Source organism: Canis lupus, chromosome 17 (assembly GCF_048164855.1).
Source record: "Canis lupus baileyi chromosome 17, mCanLup2.hap1, whole genome shotgun sequence".
Classification (NCBI taxonomy): domain Eukaryota; kingdom Metazoa; phylum Chordata; class Mammalia; order Carnivora; family Canidae; genus Canis; species Canis lupus.
Window position 1 is genome coordinate 47,262,206 of NC_132854.1, and position 8,559 is coordinate 47,270,764.

Here is an 8,559-nt window from a genome sequence, read left to right on the forward strand (position 1 = left end):
CAAGATAAATTTTAGCATGCATTTCTCTATAGAAAGAATGATGGTTAGATATTATATATAAATTGAAGACTAAGGTCACTAAAATTCAGACACATAGTGAGCTAAACAGAGAAACTAATTACAATCCTAACATTATTTCAATTTGATAATGTGTTCTAATTTAGAAACAAAAACCTACTCTTTAGTTTCCAATGTTTTCACAAATTGGAGCCCACCTTCGCTTACTGCAGGCCTTATGCCTAAATATAGTCACTGCCAAGCTACATAGTATGATTATTCTTTTTCTTTTCTTTCATTTTTTAAAAAAGATTTTATTTATTTATTCATGAGGGACAGAGAGAGAGACACACACACAGGCACAGGCAGAGGGAGAAGCAGGCTCCATATAGGGAGCCCGACGTGGAACTCGATCCTGGGTCTCCAGGATCACGCCCTGGACTGAAGGTGGTGCTAAACCTCTGAGCATCCAGGGATCCCCCCTTTTCTTTCTTTACATACAGTAACTCTCATCCACTTCCATGTTGTGTTCTAAAAGTTTTGACATGGACAATTTGGTTGCTACCACCACGATCATGATGTAGGAGAGTTCTATCAACACAAAAAAAAAAATCCATTTTGACATTTTGTAATCCATTCTAATCTGCTGGCAACCATTAATTTGTTTTCTGTCCCAATAATTTTATCTTGTTCAGAATGTTATATAAGTGGAATCATACAGCCTGTGATTCTTCCTTCCCAAGCTGGCTTCTGTTACTTAGCATAATGCATCCTGATTGTTCGGTGTATCACCACTTTATTCCTCTTTAGTGCTGAGTAGTATTTCATTGTATGGGACAAAGTTTGTTCATCTCTTCATCACTAAAGAACATTTAGATTATCCTCAGTTTGGGAAGAAAATGAATAAAGGTACCATCAACATTTGTGAACAGTTTTTGCATAAACACATTTTTTTGTTGTAGTTGCTCTTGGGTTGGGATTGCTAGCTCATTTAGTAAGCAAGCATATGTTTAAATTGATAAGCAAATGCCAAAATAATTAAATAATTTCCAAAATGACTTTACTATATTGCATTCTTGCCAGCAATGGGGATGAGAGCTACAGGTTTCTTTCTTTTTTTTTTTTTTTTTTTGAAAGAACTTGATATAATCAATCTTCTTTTTTTTTTTTTTTTTTTTTTTTTTAGTTACTCCATTGGTATGGAGTGATATCTCATCATAATTCTAATTTGCACTTTTCCTAATGACTGAAGATGTCATCTCATGTGCCCGCTAACTATACAGGTATCTCTTATATGTCCTCTTTGGGATGTGTCTGTTTAAATCTTTGCTCACTTTTTAAATTGTTTTATTATTACTGAATTTTAAAGGCTATTTATGTCTTCTAGGTACAAGTTCTTGGTCAGATAAATATAATGGAGATATTTTCTCAAGTTTCTGGCTTGTCTTTCATTCTTTCAACTGTGTCTTTTGCGTAGCAGAGGTTTTAATTTTGATAAAATCAAATTGATCATTTTTGAAAAATATATCATGCTGTTGGCTTTTTATCTATCTTGTAGTTATCCCTAATGTAAGATAACAAAGATTTTTATGGTTAGAAATTTATGTAGTATGCAAATTTGAGTGAAAAATTATGCAAATTTTCTGTTAACAATCATTTAAAAGCAGTTCAAATAATTGATACAATCAAAAAGGTTGCCTCCAAGATTGTTGGTGGCTTATAAAATATTCTTCAAGGTAAGCAAGTTAGCTTTCTTTTTCTTCCTTTCTTTCACTGGCAAATAATCAAGATATATAAATAATAATCCACAGCATACTTGCTTGAAGCAACCTAATCAAACCTGAATGTTAAAAAAAAAAAAAAAAAAAAAAAACCTGAATGTTCCTTTTGAAAACCTTCATTTGCAATTTAAAAAAAATGCAGGCTCCATCTATTCATTCTTTATAAATTTATAAATTCTTCATAAATATAATATCTATGTTTGATCCCTATTTACTCATTTGTTACAAGGATCATTTTTACTACATCATCTTGAGAGCATTCACAGATTTTTATCATTGGACTATCCTATATGAGATTGTATTAATATCTTTCAAAAATATGCACTTACTGAGACTCAACATAATCAAGGCACTCTACCAAGGAATATATGTTGCCCCTATAGTAGAACTAGATATTAGCTAGGGGATTTTTGAAAGGAGCTACAATTTGGGCAAATAACACAACTAGAAATATGTGATGAACCAAAGGTTCTCAGTGTGGGAATGTGATGTAAGTAACAGTAAGGGGAAAAATGACATATTTATAACATATTAGATATAAGTAGAAATAATGATAGACATCACTTGTTAATATGCTTTGAAATTGAATGTTAATCACTGTCAAATTATCAATTAGATAAGTATATCTCATGATTATATTTTGGTGAGTGCATTTCTCATAATTGTTAGGGAACTTCATTATCAAAATATTTTGATGTACTGGGGGGAAATATGTACCAAAAGGAAAGATTAAAGGGCACTATAATTTAATTTTTGACTATGCAGTTCAAAGACTAAATACAACTAAATGAGCAACATAGATACTTAGATGAAAAATTAAAATATCAAAGCAAGGAGGGGTCCTTTTTTTAAATCACTATAGGATTGCATAATTAGCAGAGATAATCCACCAATCATTCCGGGTATAATAAAAGCTCAAAAAATTTTTGACTTCATGTAACAAAATGTAATTAGAAGAAAATGATGCTATGCTTGAGTTATATACACTTAATTTATCAAAAAGATTTTTCCTCCTCCTAACCCCAAAACTTTATCAACAGCTGGTGAGCTATTTAAACTTCCTGTAAAAAGTGCATTTATACTTTTCTTTTCCTTATGGGCAATCTGTTTTCATTCTTGAAGAAAAAACTAATTTAAATGCCCTGAGTCCTGAAATTCCAGGTAAGGTTATTGAATTGATTGTGTACTTCGTAGAATTCAGATAATTTTCCTTAAAAATCACAAAGTAGTTGGTCAATAATTACTGACATTTGAGAGAGGGTAGTTCTAATGTGAGGTACTTAAGAATGTTGGAAATCATAAGTGTTTGGAGAGGAGAGCTACAAAAAAAGGAAACTATAGAAATTGTCATGTGTCCCCATACAGGACAAATATTTCTGATACTATGTGATGGTATGTCAGATTTATCATTCACACTGACAGAGAAGACAGAAAAACTCTTGATTAAATTACATGAAAACCAAATTTGTGGATTATACTTATTTCTGACTAGAAGACCTACAGTTTATCCATTAATATGATATGATTAACAAAAGTGTTGAATGTGTATGATGTACTAAGTGATAAATGGATTTACCATTGAATCTGTACTTTTTAAAGCAATATTTTAAAATTTATTGAACTTTTTTTTGGATTACAAGTTGCATTCGCTTTTCAAATATTTATTAAGTATTTGGACATTTCTCGGGAGATACAGAAAGCCTGTGTTTTTGTATTTTGTTTTGTTTTATTTTTAAATGTTATCCATGCCTGTAGATTTCCCACACTGCTTGTGATGCACCAGATATATCTTAGAGATATTTGAAGGAAATGACCTGTTATGGAAACTTGCTCTTAAAAATGTGCATAATTATAGTCTCTAAATATTCACAATATTTATAATTATTTTCATTGGGATAATAACTAAATTATAAAAATATATTATTTATATTTTAGAACAATAATATTTAGGCAATTAGATTTGATTTGAGCCAATAAAATACAGATTGAATCAAAGCGAAGCAACAGGGAATAACATCTTTGTTTCTACCACTGTTGTAATAGTGTACCACTCTCCCTGGCCGTGGTCTCTAGAAGGGGAAAGGACAGGAGTTAGAGAATGATTAAGTCTAAGTCACAGTAGAAATCCATAAAATGTCCTCTGACTCTACCCTATGTACTATTGGAAACTCCCTAAATATTACCATTTTTCATTCACTCTTCCGGTGACCTACTGACAACAGTGGCAGAAGCAACAAATCAGCAGCTGATGCCCACTAAAGTTATCATCAGTCTGATGCTACTACTAATTTCTTTGTCAATAGTAGTGAGCAGTGTCAAATAAGCTAATGGTTACTCTGGGTGCTGTTTTCTCATGTTGCTGTTGTTGAGAACACTAACACTTGCTGCTGAAGAAATTATTAAAGATTCTGACACAACTTTGCTCTCTCAAAGTTGTAGAGTGTGCATTGGCATGTAAAAACAATTTTTTTTTCATTCTTTTATTACAGTTCTCAACTTAAGATCAATTCATGACTTCAGGAGATTGAAACAGGAAAACCTGAGCATTGGCACCATGATTTCTAAGAATCCTTCTTTCTTAGCTTAAACAGATCATCTGGGTTTAATTCTTAAATATCCATATGTAATTGGATTTTTGGTTATGGCCCAAAGTAAACTGAAAACTTTAAGACCTGAGCCAAGATCTAACTCATATTAGTCTGGAGATGAGAAACACATCATTTCTTTATGAAATGTTGAATAATAGATATTTTGTTAATGAAAATATTAAATCTCATTTCATATGTAAATTATGAATAAATATGGAGTAAATCCTACTCAGTGTTAAAGCTATGTTGTATGAAAAATGATCTAGCTTATGTATCATTGAATGAATCTGAAAGTAATACGTGAATTCATACAAACAAAAACAAAGAAACTTCATTTTTTTCTCCAATTTATAAAATTAAGTTTCTAGAGAAAAAACTTGACTTTGTATCACAAAGCAAACTGTAGACTTCTGAATAATACTGATGATCTGGAGGCAAGTGTCTTGTGTGAATGGTAATAGCTGCTAAGGGCTTCGGGAATGATTTTCAGAATGTTGTAAAACTATGAACACAAAATTTAGCTGTGATTTTTATTTTATTTTATTTTATTTTATTATTTTATGAGTTGTGATTTTAAAAATGTGTACCAATTAAAATACAATTCCTCAGAATTATCATCACTATGTGCCTGGTATTGAGTGATTTCGTATGAAATGACCTACTACTAATAGCTTAAATACATATGTATAGCAAATGTTGACTTAGAAGATGATAGGAGTAAAACATTTCATATTACATTTTTAAAAATTCCTGAATTCAGCTCTTGCTACATGTATCTTATATATGTATAATAAATTCATCTGAAACAATACTACTTCAAGGTTAATGAGATGCACCATTTATCTCCAAAGAAAAAGAATTGCTAATAAATAAATAATTATTACCTAATTTTCTACTTGAAAAAATAAAACTTATGGGATACCTAGGTGGCTCAGTCAGTTGAGAACTCAACTCTTGATTTCAGCTCAGGTCATGATCTCAGGTTTATGAGATCGAGCCCTGAATCGTACTTCATGCACAATGGGGAATCTGCTTGGGATTCTCTCTTCCCTCTTCCTCCGCTCCTCTCTCCACTTGCACACACACTCTCCTCCCTCTGTCTCTCTCAAAATAAATAAATCTTTCAAAAAATAAATTAAATTAAATTAAAAAAAATAAATAAAACTTAAAGTAAAAACAAATATTTATACCCCGAAATTCTAATATTCTATGTTGTAACTTATCTCCATTATATCACTGCAAGAAATATTTGTTTTAATGTTCTAATTCAATAATCTGCATCTAGAAATACCTTTGCAGGGATACTCAAGGTATGTTTGTGGATTGGCTATTCATCTCAGATTTAATAACCAGTCTATGAGCTGTTAAGAAGTTTATAGCAAAATGTAGAGCAACTGAATCACAGAGCTCACTGTTTAGTCTACTACAACTTTCTCTCATATTGTTTAGCGAGACATTCTCGATGAAGGAAGCAAGGCATCGATGGACATTCTAGTTCAAGTGTCTTATCTCTCCATGCACCTGCACTTTGAGTGGAACTATGTGTTCCCTTTACTTTTTTTCTACTCCACTTACCCCAGTAGTGGCATACTTCCCTTTGACAACTTGCAAGAAACTTAACTTCTACGTAGACTTCATTCCTTATTCTTTCTAGTAGATTTCTCCTTTTCAATAAGCTTTGATATATGGTCTATAGAGTAAAGTTTAGAATTTAAAAGCACCATTTCTACTTAGGGGCTCATAGCTTCTTTTCATGTGGTGTGATAATGAGACTTTGATTTTATTCAGTATGCCGTTCATGCCAGCTTAGCCACTACATTTCTCATAATTTATTTTTGAAATCCACTATTGATATAAAGAAGTACTGCTGTAGTTCTCTAAAATGATCTTGAAAGCTTAAAATAATTTGTCTGTGGTTAAATAAAAATAAGAGACATATGGGATAAATGAGTCTTCAATACAGTTTTATGTGTATAAAAGCTTAGGAGCATTCTCTTGGATCACGGTCTTGCCAAAGTTGAACCCATTAAGGAAAGCTTGATTTGTAGCATGTTTCTGGATTTATGTATTTATTTATGCTTGTCTTAGATGAGAGAGCAACACATGTGAGCAAACCGGAACAGTAGAACTAGTGCAGATAATGTGCCTAAAGCAATTTGTAATATCTACGTATGAAAACCTGAAACACGGAGGAGCAAGATGGCGGAGGAGTAGGGTCTCCAAATCACCTGTCTCCACCAAACTACCTAGAAAACCTTCAAATTATCCTGAAAATCTATGAATTCGGCCTGAGATTCAAAGAGAGACCAGCTGGAATGCTACAGTGAGAAGAGTTCGCGCATCTATCAAGGTAGGAAGACGGGGAAAAAGAAATAAAGGAACAAAGGCCTCCAAGGGGGAGGGGCCCCGCGAGGAGCCGGGCTGAGGCCGGGGCGAGTGTCCCCAGGACAGGAGAGCCCCGTCCCGGAGGAGCAGGAGCTGCACCGACCTTCCCGGGGGGAAAGGGGCTCGCGGGGAGTTGGAGCAGGACCCAGGAGGGCGGGGATGCCCTCGGGCTCCCCGGGACAGTAACAGCAACTGCGCGCCCAGGAGAGTGCGCCGAGCTCCCTAAGGGCTGCAGCGCGGGCGGCGGGACCCGGCGGGACCCGGAGCAGCTGAAGGGGCTCGGGCGGCGGCTCCGCGGAGGGGGCTGCGGGGCCCCGGGAGCAGCTCGGAGGGGCTCGGGCAGAGGAAGACGCTCCGTGCGGAGGGGGCTGCGCGGTTCCAGGAGCAGCTCGGAGGGGCTCGGGCGGCGGCTCCGCGGAGGGGGCTGCGCGGCCCGGGAGCGCGAATCCACCAGCGCAGGCTCCGGAGCACAGGGCGCCGGGACACAGCCCAGGATCCCGCCTCCCCCGGGACAGGCAGAGGCCGGGAGGGCCCAGGACAGCAAGGACGCTCCTGCCCCAGCTGAGCAGATCAGCGGCCCCGCCCCGGAGCCTCCAGGCCCTGCAGACGGAGTTCCTGCCGGAGCTGACTCCAGGTTTCCAGAGCTGCCCCGCCACTGGGGCTGTTCCTCCTGCGGCCTCACGGGGTAAACAACCCCCACCGAGCCCTGCACCAGGCAGGGGCACAGCAGCTCCCCCAACTGCTAACACCTGAAAATCAGCACAACAGGCCCCTCCCCCAGAAGATCAGCTAGACGGACAACTTCCAGGAGAAGCCAAGGGACTTAAAGAACACAGAATCAGAAGATACTCCCCGGTGGTTCTTTTTTTGTTTGTTTGTTTTTGTTTTTGTTTTTGTTTTTGTTTTTGTTTTGTTTTGCTTTTTGATTTGTTTCCTTCCCCCACCCCCTTTTTTTCTCCTTTCTTTTTCTTTCTCTTTTTCTTCTTTTTTTTTTTTTTTTTTTCGTTTTTTTTTCTTTTTCTTCCCTTTTTTTTTCTCTTTCTCTTTTCTTTCCTTCTTTCTCTCCTCTCTTTTTCTCTTTTTCCCAATACAACTTGCTTTTGGCCACTCTGCACTGAGCAAAATGACTAGAAGGAAAACCTCACCTCAAAAGAAAGAATCAGAAACAGTCCTCTCTCCCACAGAGTTACAAAATCTGGATTACAATTCAATGTCAGAAAGCCAATTCAGAAGCACTATTATACAGCTACTGGTGGCTCTAGAAAAAAGTATAAAGGACTCAAGAGACTTCATGACTGCAGAATTTAGAGCTAATCAGGCAGAAATTAAAAACCAATTGAATGAGATGCAATCCAAACTAGAAGTCCTAACGACGAGGGTTAACGAGGTGGAAGAACGAGTGAGTGACCTAGAAGACAAGTTGACAGCAAAGAGGGAAACTGAGGAAAAAAGAGACAAACAATTAAAAGACCATGAAGATAGATTAAGGGAAATAAACGACAGCCTGAGGAAGAAAAACCTACGTTTAATTGGGGTTCCCGAGGGCGCCGAAAGGGACAGAGGGCCAGAATATGTATTTGAACAAATTCTAGCTGAAAACTTTCCTAATCTGGGAAGGGAAACAGGCATTCAGATCCAGGAAATAGAGAGATCCCCCCCTAAAATCAATAAAAACCGTTCAACACCTCGACATTTAATTGTGAAGCTTGCAAATTCCAAAGATAAGGAGAAGATCCTTAAAGCAGCAAGAGACAAGAAATCCCTGACTTTTATGGGGAGGAGTATTAGGGTAACAGCAGACCTCTCCA

The 8,559-nt window shown here is 36.7% G+C and overlaps 1 long non-coding RNA gene across 1 annotated transcript in view; it reads left to right on the forward strand.

Moving 5' to 3' along the window:
- The window catches only part of LOC140608068 (uncharacterized), a 247,623-nt gene extending 242,637 nt beyond the window's left edge, over positions 1-4,986 (forward strand). The window contains exons 15-16 of the long non-coding RNA XR_012010030.1: positions 1,184-1,280; positions 4,268-4,986. This is a non-coding gene — a long non-coding RNA (uncharacterized lncRNA). The remainder of the gene's footprint in view (positions 1-1,183; positions 1,281-4,267) is intronic.
- Positions 4,987-8,559: the final 3,573 nt, after the last annotated feature.